This window comes from Salvelinus fontinalis, chromosome 11 (assembly GCF_029448725.1).
Source record: "Salvelinus fontinalis isolate EN_2023a chromosome 11, ASM2944872v1, whole genome shotgun sequence".
NCBI lineage: Eukaryota > Metazoa > Chordata > Actinopteri > Salmoniformes > Salmonidae > Salvelinus > Salvelinus fontinalis.
The window spans coordinates 33,341,620-33,353,805 of record NC_074675.1 but is presented as its reverse complement, the minus strand read 5'-3'; the positions used below and the strand labels follow the sequence as shown (position 1 = coordinate 33,353,805).

General features: G+C 43.3%; 1 protein-coding gene across 2 annotated transcripts in view; it reads right to left on the bottom strand.

Annotated features, from left to right (window-relative positions):
- The window catches only part of ache (acetylcholinesterase), a 37,970-nt gene extending 26,115 nt beyond the window's left edge, over window positions 1-11,855 (bottom strand). Inside the window, exon 1 of one of the 2 annotated variants that reach the window (XM_055938474.1) lies at window positions 11,494-11,855. The gene's annotated coding sequence lies outside the window, so the exon portion shown is untranslated. Of the gene's footprint in view, window positions 1-11,239; window positions 11,397-11,493 lie in introns of those variants that run through there. The other variant, XM_055938475.1, reaches the window with a different exon arrangement.
- Between the last annotated feature and the right edge of the window lie 331 nt (window positions 11,856-12,186).

Here is a 12,186-nt window from a genome sequence, read left to right as displayed (position 1 = left end):
GTGTTTTGAATGTCATGGTGTGTCCTTGTAGGTAACAATGTCACAAGGATCATCTAATTCAATTTATAAACAACGCTTTTTCATCGTCAAAATAGACACCGACTCAAGTAATCGAATGCCAATGTCCGTTCGGATATTAGATGAACCGTGTCCCTCCCTAGTGTGTGTGTGTGTGTGTGTGTGTGTGTGTGTGTGTGTGTGTGTGTGTGTGTGTGGTCACTGGTCAGGCTACAGTACACTCATGATGTCTAGTCAGTAGACTGGACACCCTATACTCTTCTCAAATGTAGGATGAGCTAAGTGAGGACTGACTTAAGGGGGGGGGGGGGGGGGTGAAGGAGTGAGAGAGAGAGAGTGTGTGTGTGTGTGTGTTTGATTTATGTGTGTGTAAGACTGTGTGTGTGTGTGTGTGTTTGAGAATGCATCTGTGTCTGGGTAGATACTAGGGAGTGCCAAAGAAAGACTACAGGATGCAGGTTGGCTAGTCTGGGGCTGCTTCCCCAATTGCATCATATTCCCTATTTTTGCGCTAGTTGTACCTGCACCAAAACGTTTCCTTCATAGCTTGTTCTCCATCTTTTTTAAAAAATAGGGAGCCCATTTTTTTCCCAGCACTTTTATTTCCATGACTGATCAAAACTAATTTTATCATGGCTCCCTCTTTTCTCTGCAGCAGACAAATGATGAGCAATATGTTTGGAACATCGAATCGCGATAAAAACCCAGTATCGAATCGCAATACATATAGAATCGTGAGACTCGCAATAATTATCGTATCGGCACCCAAGTATCATGATAATATCGTGAGGTCCCTGGCAATTCCCAGCCCTTCTATTTAGTACACTATGTTTCATTAGAACTCAATAGGGCTCTAGTGAAAAGTAGGGGAATAGGGTGCTATTTGGGATACAACCTGGGTGTCTCAATTGAGTTATTAATATCTGAAAGGACAGCTGAGGGGCGGAAGTGGGGGAGGGAGGGGTGAGGAGGAGGAGGGGGGAGTGAAGGGGGAGAGGGGACTGAGAGGGGTGTCCGTTCTAGAATTAGCTCCTGGAATCTGTGTATGAAGTTCACAGGGGGATATGTTTCAGTGTGGGGTTTTACACCGCCGTCATATATACGTTATGCGTACGCGCTCTTCTCTCTCAGGCGTCTGTCTATCTCTTTCTCTCCTTCCGTCTCTCCGTCACTCCCTTTCTCTCGCTCTCTCGCTCTTGCCATCTCTCTCCCTCTCGTTCTCTGCCTGAGCCTCAGTGTGAACTCTGGCTTGGTTGCTGTGGAAACGCTGGGCCCACACCACCTACTGCATCCTCTCTGTCCATCTCTTTACCTCCTCCTCCTCTCTTCCTCCCTTTTTCTCCCTCTCGCCCTCCTCTGCCGCGGCCTCTTTCTCTTTTCACTCACCATCTCTTCACCTCCTCCCTCTCTCTCTTTCTCTCTTCCCTCACCATGTCCATCTCTCACTCTCTCTCTCATCTCTGATTCTCTCTTCATCTCCCACTAGCACTCTCTCTTCCTTACTATCTTCTCCTTTTTCTCGCTGTCCATCGCTCTTTCTGCTAATGCAAACTCCCTGTTTGACCTATGAATCCTCTCTCCATTCTATACCGACACTTCTGTCTCTCCAACTTTCTCTTTCCTCCCCCCGTCTCTCCTTTATCTCTATCCATCTCTTTCTGCTCCATTATGTGTTCTTAGAGCTTTTCCTGTATGTCTTCCTTCATGCGATCTTAATTCAACCCCACACACACACTGTCACAGTATATATCCCTAAGGGACTGAATACATTCCAATTCCATCCATCCATCCTCCCGACACACACACACACACACACACACACACACACACACACACACACACACACACACACACACACACACACACACACACGAGAGATCAAGTGCCACTAGCAGCAATGGCACTGGTGACATAACCGTACAGTCATCGTACAGTTCCACTGTCTTGCTTTTGAGAGACGGTGGATAGGCCCATATTGGCCTACTAGTATACTATCCTGTAAAGTACAAGTTAGGCAATAGAGCTACTGTATAAGCCTTATAGCGAGAGACAGTGGCCTAGTACTTCTGTACTGTAATGTAGATCTAGGATCATTTCAGCTTTGTTCATTTGTAATGAATGACCATGCTGATGTTGATCTATATCAGGGATGGGTAACTTTGACGGGGGCCACTAAAATCTGAACTCCACATGATGGGCTGCAATTGCTCGCGGGTCTGCGTACTCACACACACACACATACTCAAACGCACGCACACACTCGCTCACGCACACACAAACACACACACAGTCATCTTTGCCTTTCGTGAGGAACACGCCCCAATCTGTCACTCTGGGTGACATGGAAGATGAGCGGCACAGGAATCGCTGGAATTTTCCATTTCGTGATTCGCACGGCTAATATTTCACCCACCAGACTCTTTACACACAGACACACACACAAACACAAACCGGTATTGGAGGTAGGCAACCATGCATTATACTGTACAAAGAGTCTATTGGCTATCCAATATAGGCCTATTTCGTTGAAGATAAAACTGGTTATGGGATCAGATGGATCAGAGTAGAGAGAGTAGAGTAGATTAGAATAAAATAGAATCTGAATATGAGCTTGCCTACTCATCACAACAATACTAGACTACTAGACATGGGCAGCAGGGTCCTGGGCGGCGCACAATCAGGAAAATACCATTAGGCCCAACCACCTCTCCAGGGAGTACAGTGGTTGCTACAGCAAATGACAGAGTGGGCTTATCTAGATTGTATCAACATGTAGTAGAATGATTGAAGATAGATTTGGGTCTGTGGGGGCCTGGGGAACAGAACCAGCGTGATGTTCTACAAATAAGCATGCTTCCCAAAACAAACTAACGACAACTGTTGACCCTGGGGCTATAAAATAGTTCCGTTTTAGCCCAATGGATGATGTCATCTTTTGATGACAATTTCCAATATGAAACTGTAGGCCTGTAAGCGATTAAACAATGTAAAGACTATTCAAGTTTAGTTAAAATTTTTACGCCCAGTAAAGTTGAATAGTCTATACCACAGCCAACCGCGCTAACTAACATTGGGATATTTTCAGTTTTCACGTTAGTCTGTGATGTTTTCTGGGGTGTGACTTTTAGAGATTCTAGGGGAAATACATGGACAGTTGTTGCGCGCGACCCCCTCACGCTTTTAATCAAAAGTATAGATATATCTATCAATCAATCTAGGCCTATCTATCGATCAATCTGTCTGTCTTTCTCAATGGAGTAGCCTACGGGCATTTCCATGTAAAAGGACCCATGAGCACCAACATGTGAAGTTCATATGAGCATGTCAAATTGGGTGTCAAATGAAAGATAAGAGTCTATGTTTTGGGCATAGATACATTTTTCAACCTTTTTCCATCTTAAAAGTGCGGCATAAGTAAAGGCTTTGATTTCTGGGTAAACAGATAGAAAAGGGGTCTTCGGAAACATCTACTAGAAAAAGCCTTCAAACGTATCAGAAATACATCAAAACAATCACGTTAAATGTAAAGACCCCTGCCAACTAATATCAACGCATATTTAGTTCGGGAGAAATTGTTTACCTTCTGTAAGTCTAAGAAATATTGGCTTGTAATTCTGTTACCAAAAACCCACGTATCTTTATGTGGAGGGAGGATAATGAAAGTTTAGAGTAGTAACAAGTAATGGTAGACCTAACAATTAATTATAGTGATTTTACTTATATAAATTTTGTTTATAAATTATTAAGTGATTAAAACTTGTAATTATGTTACAAAATTGGTAATGGAATTACGTAAAAATCAGTAACGGAATTACTGCAGCTGAATTTGGCTACAATGGGAAATCTTAATAGTCACAAACCACAAGTTGGGTCACCTGCTACTGTCCTCCGTTCCACTGGCATACTGTTATGTTCAGCACATAACTGTTTTCTTTCTCTTTCTGTCGTCTTGTGGTTAAACCAAGAGTGCTAAAACAGTCTGAGTCTGGACAACCCCTCCCTCTCTATCTCTGCCTTTCTCTCTCATTCTCCAGTGAAGGTCACCTCTCCCAGCTCTTACTGCCACCTACCCATGAACCCCCTCTCTTTCCATTTACTGTAACCAGCATCCTCACCCACCGAGCACCGACCGACGCCGGACGTCCATGGACGTTGAAAATTTGTTGAAATTTGGTCAGTCAACCCTGGACTTGATGTTAACATCCACAGACAAACTGGACTGGACCAAATCTGAACCTATCATAGACGTACAGAACCAGTCAAAAGTTTGGACACACATACAGTGCCTTGCAAAAATATTAATCTCCCTTGGTGTTTTTCCTATTTTGTTGCATTACAACCTGTAATTTAAATTGATATTTTGGGGATTTCATGTAACGGACATAAACAAAATAGTCCAAATTGGTGAAGTGAAATGAAAAAAATAACTTGTTTCAAAAACTTCTAAAAGATTTAAAACGGAAAAGTGGTGCGTGCATATGTATTCACCCCCTTTGCTATGAAGCCCCTAAATAAGATCTGGTGCAACCAATTACCTTCAGAAGTCACATAATTAGTTAAATAAAGTCCACCTGTGTGCAATCTAAGTGTCACATGATCTGTCACATGATCTCAGTATATATACACCTGTTCTGAAAGGCCAAAGAGTCTGCAACACCACTAAGCAAGGGGCACCACCAAGCAAGCGGCACTATGAAGACCAAGCAGCTCTCCAAACAGGTCAGGGACAAAGTTGCAGAGAAGTACAGATCAGGGTTGGGTTATAAAAAATATCCAAAACTTTGAACATCCCACGGAGCACCATTAAATCAATGATTAAAAAATGTAAAGAATATGACACCACAACAAACCTGCCAAGAGACTAAAACTCATAGACCAGGCAAGGAAAGACAACAAACAAAGAGGCTGCAAAGCTCCACACGGGAGATTGGAGTATCTGTCCATAGGACCACTTTAAGCCGTCCACTCCACAGAGCTGGGCTTTACGGGAGAGTAGCCAGAAAAAGCCATTGCTTAAAGACAAAAATAAGCAAACACGTTTGGTGTTTGCCAAAAGGCACGTGGGAGACTCCCCAAACATATGGAAGATGGTACTCTGGTCAGATGAGACTAAAATGTAGCGTTTTGGCCATCAAGGAAAATGCTATGTCTGGCGCAAACCCAACACCTCTCATCACCCTGAGAACACCATGCCCAGTGAAGCATGGTGTTGGCAGCATCATGCTGTGGGGATGTTTTTCCATCGGCAGGGACTGGGAAACTGGTCAGAATTGAAGGAATGATGGAGGGTGCTAAATACAGAGAAATTCTTGAGGGAAACCTGTTTCAGTCTTCCAGAGATTTGAGACTGGGACGGAGGTTCACCTTCCAGCAGGACAATGACCCTAAGCATACTGCTAAAGCAACAATCGAGTGGTTTAAGGGGAAACATTTAAATGTCTTAGAATGGCCTAGTCAAAGCCCAGACATCAATCCAATTGAGAATCTGTGGTATGACTTAAAGATTGCTCTACACCAGATCAAATCAAATTTTATTGGTCACATACACAAGGTTAGCAGATGTTAATGCGAGTGTAAATGCTTGTGCTTCTAGTTCCGACCGTGCAGGAATATCTAACAAGTAATCTAACAATTTCACAATAGCTACCTTATACACACAAGTGTAAAGGAATGAATAAGAATATGTACATATAAATATATGGATGAGTGATGGCTGTGCGGCATAGGCAAGATGCAGTAGATGGTATAGAGTACAGTATATACATCTGAGATAAGTCTTTTAAGGTATGTAAACATTATACACTGCTCAAAAAAATAAAGGGAACACTAAAATAACACATCCTAGATCTGAATGAATGAAATATTCTTATTAAATACTTTTTTCTTTACATAGTTGAATGTGCTGACAACAAAATCACGCAAAAATTATCAATGGAAATCAAATTTATCAACCCATGGAGGTCTGGATTTGGAGTCACACTCAAAATGAAAGTGGAAAACCACAGGCTGATCCAAACCACAGGCTGATCCAACTTTGATGTAATGTTGGTGGATGGAGCGAGACATGATGTCCCAGATGTGCTCAATTGGATTCAGGTCTGGGGAACGGGCGGTCCATAGCATCAATGCCTTCCTCTTGCAGGAACTGCTGACACACTCCAGCCACATGAGGTCTAGCATTGTCTTGCATTAGGAGGTACCCAGGGCTAACCGCACCAGCATATGCTCTCACAAGGGGTCTGAGGATCTCATCTCGGTACCTAATGGCAGTCAGGCTACCTCTGGTGAGCACATGGAGGGCTGTGCGGCCCCCCAAAGAAATGCCACCCCACACCATGACTGACCCACCGCCAAACCGGTCATGCTGGAGGATGTTGCAGGCAGCAGACGTTCTCCACGGCGTCTCCAGACTCTGTCACGTCTGTCACATGTGCTCAGTGTGAACCTGCTTTCATCTGTGACGAGCACAGGGTGCCAGTGACGAATTTGCCAATCTTGGTGTTCTCTGGCAAATGCCAAACGTACTGCACGGTGTTGGGCTGTAAGCACAACCCCCACCTGTGGACGTTGGGCCCTCATACCACCCTCATGGAGTCTGTTTCTGACCGTTTGAGCAGACACATGCACATTTGTGGCCTGCTGGAGGTCATTTTGCAGGGCTCTGGCAGTGCTCCTCCTGCTCCTCCTTGCACAAAGGCGGAGGTAGCGGTCCTGCTGCTGGGTTGTTGCCCTCCTACGGCCTCCTCCATGTCTCCTGATGTACTGGCCTGTCTCCTGGTAGCGCCTCCATGCTCTGGACACTACGCTGACAGACACAGCAAACCTTCTTGCCACAGCTCGCATTGATGTGCCATCCTGGATGAGCTGCACTACCTGAGCCACTTGTGTGGGTCGTAGACTCCGTCTCATGCTACCACTAGAGTGAGAGCACCGCCAGCATTCAAAAGTGACCAAACATCAGCCAGGAAGCATAGGAACTGAGAAGTGGTCTGTGGTCACCACCTGCAGAACCACTCCTTTATTGGGGGTGTCTTGCTAATTGCCTATAATTTCCACCTGTTGTCTATTCCATTTGCACAACAGCATGTGAAATTTATTGTCAATCAGTGTTGCTTCCTAAGTGGACAGTTTGATTTCATAGAAGTGTGATTGACTTGGAGTTACATTGTGTTGTTTAAGTGTTCCCTTTATTTTTTTGAGCAGTGTATAAAGTGGCATTGTTTAAAGTGACTAGTAATACATTTATTACATCCAATTTTTTATTATTAAAGTGGCTAGAGATTTGAGTCAGTATGTTGGCAGCAGCCACTCAATGTTAGTGATGGCTGTTTAACAGTCTGATGGCCTTGAGATAGAAGCTGTTTTTCAGTCTCTCGGTCCCTGCTTTGATGCACCTGTACTGACCTCGCCTTCTGGATGATAGCGGGTTGAACAGGCAGTGGCTGTTCACCAGTGGAACCCATCCAGCTTGAAGGAGCTGGAGCAGTTTTGCCTTGAAGAATGGGCAAAAATCCCCATGGCTAGATGTGCCAAGCTTGTAGAGACATACCCCAAGAGACTTGCAGCTGTAATTGCTGCAAAAGATGGCTCTACAAAGTATTAATTTTGGGGGGTGAATAGTTACGCAAGCTCAAGTTTCAGTTTTTTGTCTTACTTCTTGTTTGTTTCACAATAAAAAAGATTTTGCATCTTCAAAGTGGTAGGCATGTTGTGTAAATCAAATTATACAAATCTATTTTAATTCCAGGTTGTAAGGCAACAAAATAGGAAAAATGCCAAGGGGCGTGAATACTTTCGCAAGTCACTATACTAATTCAAGGGTTTTTCTTTACTTTACTATTTTCTACATTGTAGACAAATAGTGAAGGCATCAAAACTATGGAATAACACATATGGAATCATGTAGTAACGAGAAAAGTGTGAAGCAAATAGAAAATTAGATTTTAGATTCTTCAAAGTAGCCACCATTTGCCTTGATGACAGCTTTGCACACTCTCAACCAGCTTCATGAGGTAGTCACTTGGAATACATTTCAATTAACAGGTGTGCCTTGTTAAAAATGAATTTGTGGAATTCCTTTCCTTAATGCATATGAGCCAATCAGTTGTGTTGTGACAAGGTAGGGGTGGTATACAGAAGATATCCCTATTTGGTAAAAGACCAAATCCATATTATGGCAGCTCAAATAAGCAAAGAGAAACAACAGTCCATCATTACTTTAAGACATGAAGGTCAGTCAATCCGGGAAAACTTCTAAAACGTTGAAAGTTTCTTCAAGTGCAGTCACAAAAACCATCAAGCGCTGATGAAACTGGCTCTCATGAGGACCGCCACAGGAATGGAAGACCCAGAGTTACCTCTGCTACAGAGTACAAGTTCATTGGAGTTAACTGCACCTCAGACGGCAGCCCAAATAAATGCTTCACAGAGTTCAAGTTACAGACACATCTCAACATCAACTGTTCAGAGGAGACTGCGTGAATCAGGCCTTCGTGTTTGAATTACTGCAAAGAAACCACTACCAAAGGACACCAATAAGATGAAGAGACTTGCTTGGGCCAAGAAACACGAGCAATGGACATTAGACCGCTGGAAATCTATCCTTTGGTCTGATGAGTTCAAATTTGAGATTTTTGTTTCCAACCAACGTATCTTTGTGAGACGCATAGTAGGTGAATGGATGACCTCTGCATGTGTGGTTCCCACTGTGAAGCATGGAAGAGGAGGTGTGATGGTGCGGGGGTGCTTTGCTGGTGACACCGTCAGTGATTTATTTAGAATTCAAGGCACACTTAACCAGCATGGCTACCACAGCATTCTGCAGCGATACGCCATCCCATCTGGTTTGTGCTTAGTGGGACTATTATTTGTTTTTCAACAGGAGAATGACCCAAAACACACCTCCAGGCTGTGTAAGGGCTATTTGACCAAGAAGGAGAGTGATGGTGCTGCATCAGATGACCTGGCCTTCACAATCACCCGACCTCAACTCAATTGAGATGGTTTGGGTTGAGTTGGACCACAGAGTGAAGGAAAAGCAGCCAACAAGTACTTAGCATATGTGCGAACTCCTTCAAGACTGTTGGAAAAGCATTCCTCATGAAGCTGGTTGAGAGAATACCAAGAATGTGCAAAGCTGTCATCAAGGCAAAGGGTGGCGACTTTGTGAATCTCAAATATAAAATAGATTTTGATTTGTTAAACACTTTTTTGGTTACAACTTTATTCCATGTGTTATTTCATCGTTTTGATGTCTTAACTATTATTATACAATGTAGAAAATATTAAAAATAAAGAAAAATCCTTGAATGAGTAGGTGTGTCCAAACTTTTGACTGGTACTGTAAGTTTGGATAGCACAGTACAGTACAGTGAGTAGAGCTCAGTCAAGAACAGTACAAGACAATACAGTGGTACAGTAACAGTACAATAAAGTAGAGTAAAGAAAATGTAGCAAAGTACAGTAGAGTACAGTATATTGTATTGTACTCTACTTATACTGCTATACTCTACTATACTGTACTCTTCTACTGCACTGAACTCTACCCTACTCTGCTGTGCTGTATTGTACTGCACTGTACTCTGCTGTGCTGTATTGTACTGCACTGTACTCTGCTGTGCTGTATTGTACTGCACTGTACTCTGCTGTGCTGTATTGTACTGCACTGTACTCTGCTGTGCTGTATTGTACTGCACTGTGATGTCCAAACGTGTGAAACATGATTATGCATTTCTGTTTAGTACAGATCCGGGACCCATGATGTAAACCATTTCCATAATTCTGTCACCGGGTGTAAAGCCACTTCACTTACTATAGTTCAGTAACCAAATTATATTTTTTTAAAGTCAAGGTGCCGTGTCATAGCTGACATCCCATTCTTTCTGCAGACATCTTTGAATTGGGGCGACATGTAGCCTAGTGGTTTGAGTGTTGGGCCAGTAACCGAAAGGTTGCTAGATCAAATCCCTGAGCTGAAAAGGTAAAAATCTGTCGTTCTACCCCTGAACAAGGCAGTTAACCCACAATTCCTAGACCGTCATTGTAAATAAGAATTTGTTCGTAATTATCTGACTTGCCTAGTTAAATAAAATAATTTAAAAAAACATATTTGAATCTTAATTCGGAGCAGATATTTAACAGTTTTTGAAAAATGTGGTCGCATAGAATCCTAAGGGAGATTTCACCGTAATTCCGTTACCGAAGTTTGCATCTGCACAGTTCTTCCACTAAATTTGTTTGTGCAAATGTTTCAGTGGAAATGTTTAAAAGTAGTCCTTGTGCATAGAGTTGTAAGGTTTGTTCTACTTTGAAATCAATGGTTTTTGTTTGGCATACATTTTAAAGTGAAAAAACTGAGTCAAAGCATAATTCCGTTACCGTGGAATTGCCCAATACATTATCTGGTAATAAGGCTATAACATGATTCCGGCACATAGGTAGACTAGATGTATAGTCTAGTCTGAAGATGATATGGCATTGTGGCAGGAAACCATGTCATCTTATTTTGACAGCAGTGCCACAGACAGTCGTTATGCAACATCAAGGAGCATCTCTCTCTCACACACACAAGCACACACACACACACACACACACACAGGATGGCTCTGGTAACGGTTATCAAGCTAACCCAACCAGCCAGCTGAAGTAAACAGACCTCAGACATTTGTGACATGGCCAGTTCAGGAAATCTCTCTCTCGCTATCTGTGAGTGTTGATCCGTCCAACATGGCACAAGATCACAGCGATTAAGCTATTAGGTCTAGGATATGAAATTGGCTGCCATAGTCGCGTAATAATGCAAGTACAATAATAACAATAACAATAATACATTATAATTAATAATAATAATAGACCTATAATAAACACTGATTAGGCCTACAAATGCCATGTTTCTCATCAAACTGGTTTCATCCGATTTGCAACAATTGGCATTTGGACCATAATAATAACGCTGGCTCATAATTTGTTGCGTTTCCAATGCAGCGTCGATGTTCGTGTAAACACCACGTCGTCCACTGTACTGTCTATGAAATCTATTAAAAACACGATATACGAGACATCCGCTACCTTCTGCGGTCCCCAACCAAACAGATGTGCGCGAGGCGAGGAACACCAACAAACACACATGCGTCTCGCTCAGTGGTCTCGCCATGGAAGGCGCGTCACACACGCAACAGCATCAGCACAGTAGTCTACACCCCACCACCACAGATATACGCACCGTCAACCACTATACCTCACCATGTCCAATTGCATGGTCATGATGCCTGGGTGAATTTAATTCATATCCCGATTCGAATGTTCCAATTCAATTTCACTCACTGACGGGACTGACAGAGGCGCGAGACTAAATCGAGACATTTCGAGCAAAATTTCTATAAAAGGACAGACACACCAGCCTGCTGATGCACGCACGGACGGAGCTCGAGAGGAGCGGAGCGCGTGGCTGGGTTCATGCTGTGCGTTTTACCTTACCCAGCTAGTTACTGGTGGGTCCTCCAGTGGTCAAAACCAAATCAACCCTGCTTCAGCTGCTGCTTCGCTGAATCCCCCGGAAGGCAACCTTCCCTCCTCGCCCTGTCACCGTCTTTAGAGGACGTTAAACCCCGTGTCACCGGCACCGTTCATGGGGTGAGGAGGGTTTCTAGTTGGGGAGCGAAGACGCGCGGTTTAAATTACGGTCTTCGCTGCCTCGATGTCAGACACAGATGCCTTCTGTTTATTGTGCCCCTCTCTCTCTCGGTATTGAGTGTAGGTAGTGTCAGAGCCGTATTATGCTGTTATGACGACAGGGGGAGACTGCCACTGATAAAGCTCTTCCACGAATGGGGGAAAAAAGGAAAAGGGGTGGGCTACTCAAAGAAACTCTCGCGAGAAGAAACGCAGCTATCCCATACGCATCTATTCTTCATGGATCAACAAGGGTTTGCTTGCCAATACACTTGCCAGTACACTGACCACACTTGGTATGTAGGCTGATATGATGTTCTGATATTTGTATTTCATTTTTTTTTTTTTTATCTGTCTCTCTTTCAAAATCGAATTGCTTTATTCACATGACATACTATTAGTAGTAATAAGTGGGCAGTAGGCCTGATAAATGATGATGAAACAGCCTATAGGGAGGAGTTCAGAGACAACAACCTCTCCCTCAATGTCAGCAAGACA